The 8,099-nt window shown below is 24.7% G+C and overlaps 1 non-coding gene across 1 annotated transcript; it reads left to right on the plus strand.

Annotated features, from left to right (window-relative positions):
• Positions 1-7,567: 7,567 nt before the first annotated feature.
• LOC123303923 lies at positions 7,568-7,686 on the plus strand. The gene has a single exon (XR_006535991.1). It is a non-coding gene; the product is annotated as a 5S ribosomal RNA (ribosomal RNA).
• Positions 7,687-8,099: the final 413 nt, after the last annotated feature.

The following is an 8,099-nucleotide window of genomic DNA, read 5'->3' on the forward strand; positions in this document are numbered from 1 at the left end:
GGAGTGTACTCGGACCTGTCATCTTTAATTACTACATTAATGATATCCCAAAATTCCCCAAAACCCAACTGGCCATCTACGCAGATGATACAGCAATATTCACGCACTCATTTAACGCGCAGGTGGCCACATCCCAAACCCAAATCCATCTAAACCTAATACTTGACTTTGCTCAGAAATGGAAGATCAAATTGAATAATGATAAAACCGAACACATCATATTTGCAAGGAAATTTAATGACACCAGGGTCACTACTCCAATTTCAATCAACAAAACAAAAATAACAATAAAAAATGAAGTAAAGTACTTAGGAGTCATTTTCGATAAAAAACTTTACTTCAAAAGTCACATAAAAAACATTTCTGACAAAGTCAACAACTCCATCCGAACCCTCTATCCACTTTTAAACAAAAATAGTCCTATGTCCAGACAAAATAAAAAACTGTTATACACGACAATCATTCGGCCAATAATCAGCTACGCCTCCCCTGTGTGGAGTTATGATGCTTCGTCTACGACTAAAAACAAAATACAAAGACTCCAAAACAGATGCTTAAGACTAATTTTAAACACAGACAGATACACCCCAATAAACATGTTACACTACCTTACTGAAATTCCAACTATCGAAGAATACTTTGAACAACTAAAACATAAGTTCTACACTTACAGTATAGAAAATAGCAAACTAACAAGACACCTATCAAACAAGTGCGTCAATCTCACTTAACCATCTAAAAACACAAAATTAAAAACACACATGTATAAATAATAAAAACAAAATTCAAATAAAAATTACCAAAACCACCTATCAAAAATCCTAATACCACATCCCCAAAATGATAAACAGGTTTTTCCTCTCCTTTTCCTGTATCCTGAATCAAAACACAAAACCAAAAATCTCACTTGTAATAGACATTATCTCTTGCAACATTAATTTTCTAAAATTACCTTGTAATAAAAATAGCAAATTAGAGGATGAAAGCTTAACCAAGCTAATAACCTCCATACATTATATATGAATATTTTGAAATATTTACTTGCATTGTAAATTATATGTATATATTTTTGAATTAATAAAGATTTTATTAAATGTTAATGTTAATGGTTCTCGTCCGATCACCGAAGTTAAGCAACATTGGGCACAGTCAGTACTTGGATGGGTGACCGCTTGGGAACACTGTGTGCGGTTGCCTTTTTATATTAAAAATATAAATTATTTTTCTTCTTTTCTTTTTTTTTACACACCATATATAAATATATGTTATTTAGAAATGTAAACCTTTTATATTATTCATCAACAAATAAATATTATTTTTTGTATAAAATTTTATTGCATTTATAACTCATATCATGGTTACTTTAAAGCGAGAAGTTTTTTTAATATTTCAAATGAATATAAAATAATATAAATTTTATGAAATTTATTTATTTTTAGAAATAGCAATCGCTTATAATTATAACAAAATTTTAATAATGTTTAATTTTATTTCAATAATTTATATTTATATATATATATATATATATATATATATATATATATATATATATATATATTTTAATAAAAATAATATACTCTTATTTAATAATATATGTTGGTCCTATATATAGGACCGAAAATATTTCTTATTTGTTTTTTTTTTTTTAAATTGTCATTTAAAACGCTTATGCACGTTCTCCACGAATACGTCTTGCCAATTGTATATCCTTAGGCATAATTGTAACACGCTTTGCATGAATTGCGCATAAATTGGTATCTTCAAATAAACCTACTAAATAGGCTTCACTAGCTTCTTGTAATGCCATAACAGCTGAACTTTGAAAACGTAAATCGGTTTTAAAATCTTGTGCAATTTCACGTACTAAACGTTGGAATGGTAATTTACGAATTAACAATTCAGTACTTTTTTGATAACGACGAATTTCTCGTAAAGCTACTGTACCAGGACGATATCTGTGTGGTTTTTTTACTCCACCAGTTGCTGGTGCACTTTTACGTGCAGCTTTCGTTGCTAATTGTTTTCTTGGTGCTTTACCACCAGTTGATTTACGTGCAGTTTGCTTGGTTCTAGCCATTTTCAAATAATAATGTTTTTACAAAAAAACACACAATTTTAAAAATTATATTCGACAATTTGATACTACAAAGTCAAATGTTTAAATGCGAAATAAATGTGTTGTATTTATATTTATATGAAATTTCAAAATTTTTGTTGTCATATCCTATTGGCTAGCTATCAGAGTATGGACTAATCAAATTGTATAGGCGTGGCTTAAAAAATCTTTAATGCTTTATATAAAAAGGCACAATTGTACCGGCGCTCACATACATTACAATACTTGTGAGGTTAACACACGTGTTATCCGTTCGTTAAAATATTGTAAATAATTTTTTATTAAAATGACTGGCAGAGGAAAAGGTGGAAAGGGTCTTGGAAAAGGGGGTGCAAAACGTCATAGAAAAGTTTTGCGTGATAATATCCAAGGTATTACAAAACCTGCAATTCGTCGTTTAGCACGACGAGGTGGAGGAAAACGTATCTCTGGTTTAATTTATGAAGAAACACGTGGTGTACTTAAAGTATTCCTTGAAAATGTTATTCGGGATGCTGTTACATATACTGAACACGCAAAACGTAAAACAGTTACAGCTATGGATGTTGTATATGCATTAAAACGACAAGGTCGTACTTTGTATGGTTTTGGAGGTTAAGAAAATATAATAATTTACTTAAAATATTTAGTAAATTTATTAAAGAATATTTAATACATCCGATAAATTTAAACAGGCTTTCCTTTTTGGGAAGCCACTAATTTTATTTATATAAGAGTAAATAAATTTGTTAATAAATATAACATATTATATAATTTGTTTACAACAAATTATTTTGTTTATAACATACATTACCAAATATTTTTATTTTTTTTTTTTATTGTAATATATCTGCAATAATAAATTATAATTTGTATATTATCTATTTTATTTTACAATAACTTATTGAATTTTTGAAAAAATTTTATTATAAATTAATATACTATTATATTTTTTATATATACAAGTTAAGAGTAACAAGTATCGATAGGAGATTATCGAATTTATAACTAATAAAACATTTCGCCTTAATCAAAGAAAATAAAGATTTTGCTATACCATTTTTTATACTTTCAATAAATAATTTATTATTAAATTTTTATTATTTCATTTATTTTTTAAAATTATTAAAAATATTTTTCTAATAATTATAAGCGTACATAAACAAGTAGTAAATGTAAAATGAAAATAATAAAGGTAATGTAATGCATTTGCATTACACTGATTTACGATATATATGCCGCGATATCCTTTATTATATTTAAAATTAATAATATTGATATACTAATAATAGATATATTCAAGCTATTAATATATAAAATTTTATATTAAATATGATATTAATAATTGTTTATTTAATTTTTTTGTATATATAAAAATAATTTACTCTTATTTAAAAAATTTGATGGCTCTCTTAAAAAGAGAGCCATTTTTATATGTTGATGTATTTTTATGTTATCAATTAAATAATATTTTCGATTTATTTATTTTGAACTTGTATATTTTGTAACAGCTTTAGTACCTTCACTAACAGCGTGCTTTGCCAATTCACCAGGTAATAATAATCGAACTGCGGTTTGAATTTCCCGACTTGTGATTGTTGAACGTTTATTATAATGTGCTAAACGTGATGCTTCAGCAGCAATACGTTCAAAAATATCATTAACAAAACTGTTCATGATACTCATAGCTTTACTAGAGATACCAGTATCAGGATGCACTTGTTTTAATACTTTGTAAATGTAAATTGCATATGATTCCTTGCGCTTCCTCTTCTTTTTCTTATCACTCTTTGATATATTTTTTTGAGCTTTGCCAGCTTTTTTTGCTGCTTTTCCACTTGTTTTTGGTGGCATTGTTACAAACAATTAATATACACAGATAGTTACAGAACACCAGTCAGTATATGTATGAGCGTGTCGTGTATACAACTAGCGTATTATATACGCGAAGATGGATATAACAATAAAAATGAATACTACTCTCTGATTGGCTGAAAATAATACTATAAGGTGATTGGTTTATTTTTAAAGTTTTATATTTTATAAATATTATAAATTAAAATACCCAAATAACATTTTAAACATTTATGTTACAATCCCCGTAACGTACACATCTGTGTGATTATATTTACAAAAAAAAATATTAATTAAATAAATTTATTCGCTATGTCTGGACGAGGTAAAGGTGGTAAAGTAAAGGGAAAGGCAAAGTCAAGATCAAGCCGAGCAGGATTACAATTTCCTGTTGGAAGAATTCACAGATTATTACGAAAAGGAAATTATGCTGAACGAGTAGGTGCTGGTGCCCCAGTATATTTGGCTGCTGTTATGGAATATTTGGCTGCAGAAGTTCTCGAGTTAGCTGGTAATGCTGCCCGTGATAACAAAAAAACACGTATCATTCCACGTCATTTACAATTGGCAATTCGTAATGATGAAGAATTAAATAAATTATTATCTGGTGTAACAATTGCTCAAGGTGGTGTATTACCAAACATTCAAGCAGTGTTATTACCAAAGAAAACTGAAAAGAAAGCATAAATTAAAAACATTGCATTAATTTTTATAATAATAATACATCGATCATAGGCCTTTTAATAAAAGGCCACAAATTTATTTAAAATAAGAGTAAAAATTATTTTTATAAATAATATATTATAATATTTTTTTAAAGAATCAATTTAAATAATTATAAATTAATGTTTTTTTTTTTTTTTTTTTTTTTTTATATGTTATTATGGAAATAATTCATCATAATATGATGACATTTAGGTAACATATTATAAGAATATTCATAAAATATTATCAAAATAATATTGTATTATGATGATATTTAGACAAAATATTATAAGAATATACACAAAATATTATCAAAATAATATCATTAGATAACAAAACTGTTCATGATACTCATACCTTTACTAGAGATAAAAGTATCAGGATGCACTTGTATTAATACATATTATCACAACATCACAAAATATTTTTTAAAAGGAAAAATTTTTAAAAAATTATTATAAAATTTGATTGAATTAAATTTCAATTTATTTTTTTAATAATAAAAAAAAAAAAAAAGCATATAAACTTTCTATTGAAAATGTTATTTTCAACTAGATGGCCAAGTGAACTTTGTTACACAAACAATATATGACGTATTCGTTATTTAAATAATCAGTATCCTTTGATATTATATCAATACGTTACTCTCTTCTTTTGATACATATTAATAAAATTTCAATTTATAAGATTTTATGTCAATTATATAAATAATATTATAAATTTTCTAAATACATAAGTTAAGTAACAAAAAATTTGAATAACAAGATAAATTTATATATTATGTTTTAATACTCGATACTATAATATATCGCATCCGTTACCAATTATTCGGTATCCTTTGATTTATACACAGAATGAACCAAAAATATGTATCAAATTTATTTTATTTATTTATATATTTAATATTATTATTATTATTTTATATTACAAAGTTTCTTAACGAAGCTTACAATGATTTCTCATATCGTACTTAACAAAATTATTTAGATCATATAAAATTTAAATTGTTAAAAAATTTGTATATTTATTATTATTATTTATTTTTATTAAAATTACATAACATAAAATTAATAATATTTTAATAATTATATAAATTAATTCTTATTTAAAATAATCTTATATTAATCTCAACAAATACTCTAATAATATATTTTGTCATAAATTTTTTTATATTTAAAATAAATATTATAATATATAAATACTTATATCAGTATAAAATTTCTTTATATAATTATGAAAAAATTAATTTAATAGTTAATTATTGATATTAATGCATAAATAAAAGTATTTTCTAATGAAATATATTTTGTCAATGTTCGATTAACACATTTCATAATAATACGTTTTCATTATTGACAAAAAAAGTTTTTCTAAAAATGAAATCTTATACTATAATATATATATTTATATATTAAATTTTTTAATTATTTATATACTAATAATTTATAATAAATCGATATTAAATAAAAAATAAAAATATATACTTTTTAAGTTTACCTTAAAAATATTATTGTTTTGTATGATTGAAATAATTAATATTAAACTATGTTTATTAATAATTGTTAATAAAAAAATTAAATATATTTTAATTTATAAAATAAATATTATTATTAAATTTATAATTTATTATTTTATATATTATAGAAATTGAAAAAATAAATCATGTTTACTACGACAGTAAATTAGAAATACTATTTAATTTTTATGTGTTTTCTACATGGTACTTTGACTTACATAGGGACTTATATTATTGTGAATAATGATATAATTGAAAACCTTTATTTTTTATTTGATAGAATTATTATATTTTATCATTTAAATATTTATAATAAATACATTATTTTTATAAAGTAAAAAATATGGCCGAAGAAAATTCTACAGCTGTTGCAGCAACTGCGGTTACTGCTGCTTCTACAACACCAACAAAAAAAGCAACAGCTTCTGGTGCTAAACGTACAAAACAACATTCAAAACCAACACATCCACGTACATCAGAAATGGTTGTTAACGCAATTAAAAATTTAAAAGAACGTGGTGGTTCATCATTACAAGCAATTAAAAAATATTTAGCTGCAAATTATAAAGTGGATTCTGATAAAATTTCACCATTTATTAAAAAATATTTAAAAGCTGCTGTAACTGAGGGAGCCTTGGTACAAACTAAAGGTAAAGGTGCATCTGGTTCATTCAAATTGGCTGCTTCCGCTTCATCTAATTCTTCAGCTAAATCAAAAGTATCCAAAAAAGAAAGTGGAGCAAAAGGTTCAGCAAAGAGTGCTAAAAGTAAACGGGCACCAAAAGAAAAGAAAGCCACAACTACATCATTGGCAGCCAAAAAGCCTAAAGCAAAAAAAGCGACTCCATCATCATCAACTGCTGCTAAAAAAGTTACTGCAAAATCATCAGCGGCATCAAAAAAAGCACCAGTTAAAGCAAAACCAGCAAAAAGTACAAAATCCGCTGCCAAAAGTAGCCCTGCTCGTAAACCGAAAGCACCAAAAGCTAAGAAAGCTTCTGTTGCCAAATCATCTCCTACAAAAATTAAAAAAGCAGCACCAAAAAAGAAATGATCTGTTACTTTAATAATATATTGAAATATTTCATTATTTTTGCTAAAAAATGAAAATAACATAGGCCTTAATACAGGCCACAAATTAATATTTGATAAGAGTAAATTATTTTTTGTATAAATATTTTATAAAATAATAGTTTAGAAACATTTGCCACAGTCAGTACCACGGATGGGTGGCCACTTGAGAATACTGTGTGCGGTTGCATTTTTATTTAAAATATATGGTATAATAAATAAGTATATATTTAAATTGATTACTTCATTGAAAATTTTAATAATATACTTTAATATTAATGATATTTATGAAAAATATATATTTGTAAAAATTTTCATTTATTACTGGCAACAGCCATACCACGTTGAAAACACCGGTTCTCGTCCGATCACCGAAGTTAAGCAACATTGGGCACAGTCAGTACTTGGATGGGTGACCGCTTGGGAACACTGTGTGCGGTTGCCTTTTTATATTAAAAATATAAATTATTTTTCTTCTTTTCTTTTTTTTTACACACCATATATAAATATATGTTATTTAGAAATGTAAACCTTTTATATTATTCATCAACAAATAAATATTATTTTTTGTATAAAATTTTATTGCATTTATAACTCATATCATGGTTACTTTAAAGCGAGAAGTTTTTTTAATATTTCAAATGAATATAAAATAATATAAATTTTATGAAATTTATTTATTTTTAGAAATAGCAATCGCTTATAATTATAACAAAATTTTAATAATGTTTAATTTTATTTCAATAATTTATATATATATATATATATATATATATATATATATATATATATATATATATATATTTTTTAATAAAAATAATATACTCTTATTTAATAATATATGTTGGTCCTATATAT

The sequence above is a fragment of the Chrysoperla carnea genome, assembly GCF_905475395.1.
Source record: "Chrysoperla carnea chromosome X unlocalized genomic scaffold, inChrCarn1.1 SUPER_X_unloc_16, whole genome shotgun sequence".
NCBI classification, from domain to species: Eukaryota; Metazoa; Arthropoda; class Insecta; order Neuroptera; family Chrysopidae; genus Chrysoperla; species Chrysoperla carnea.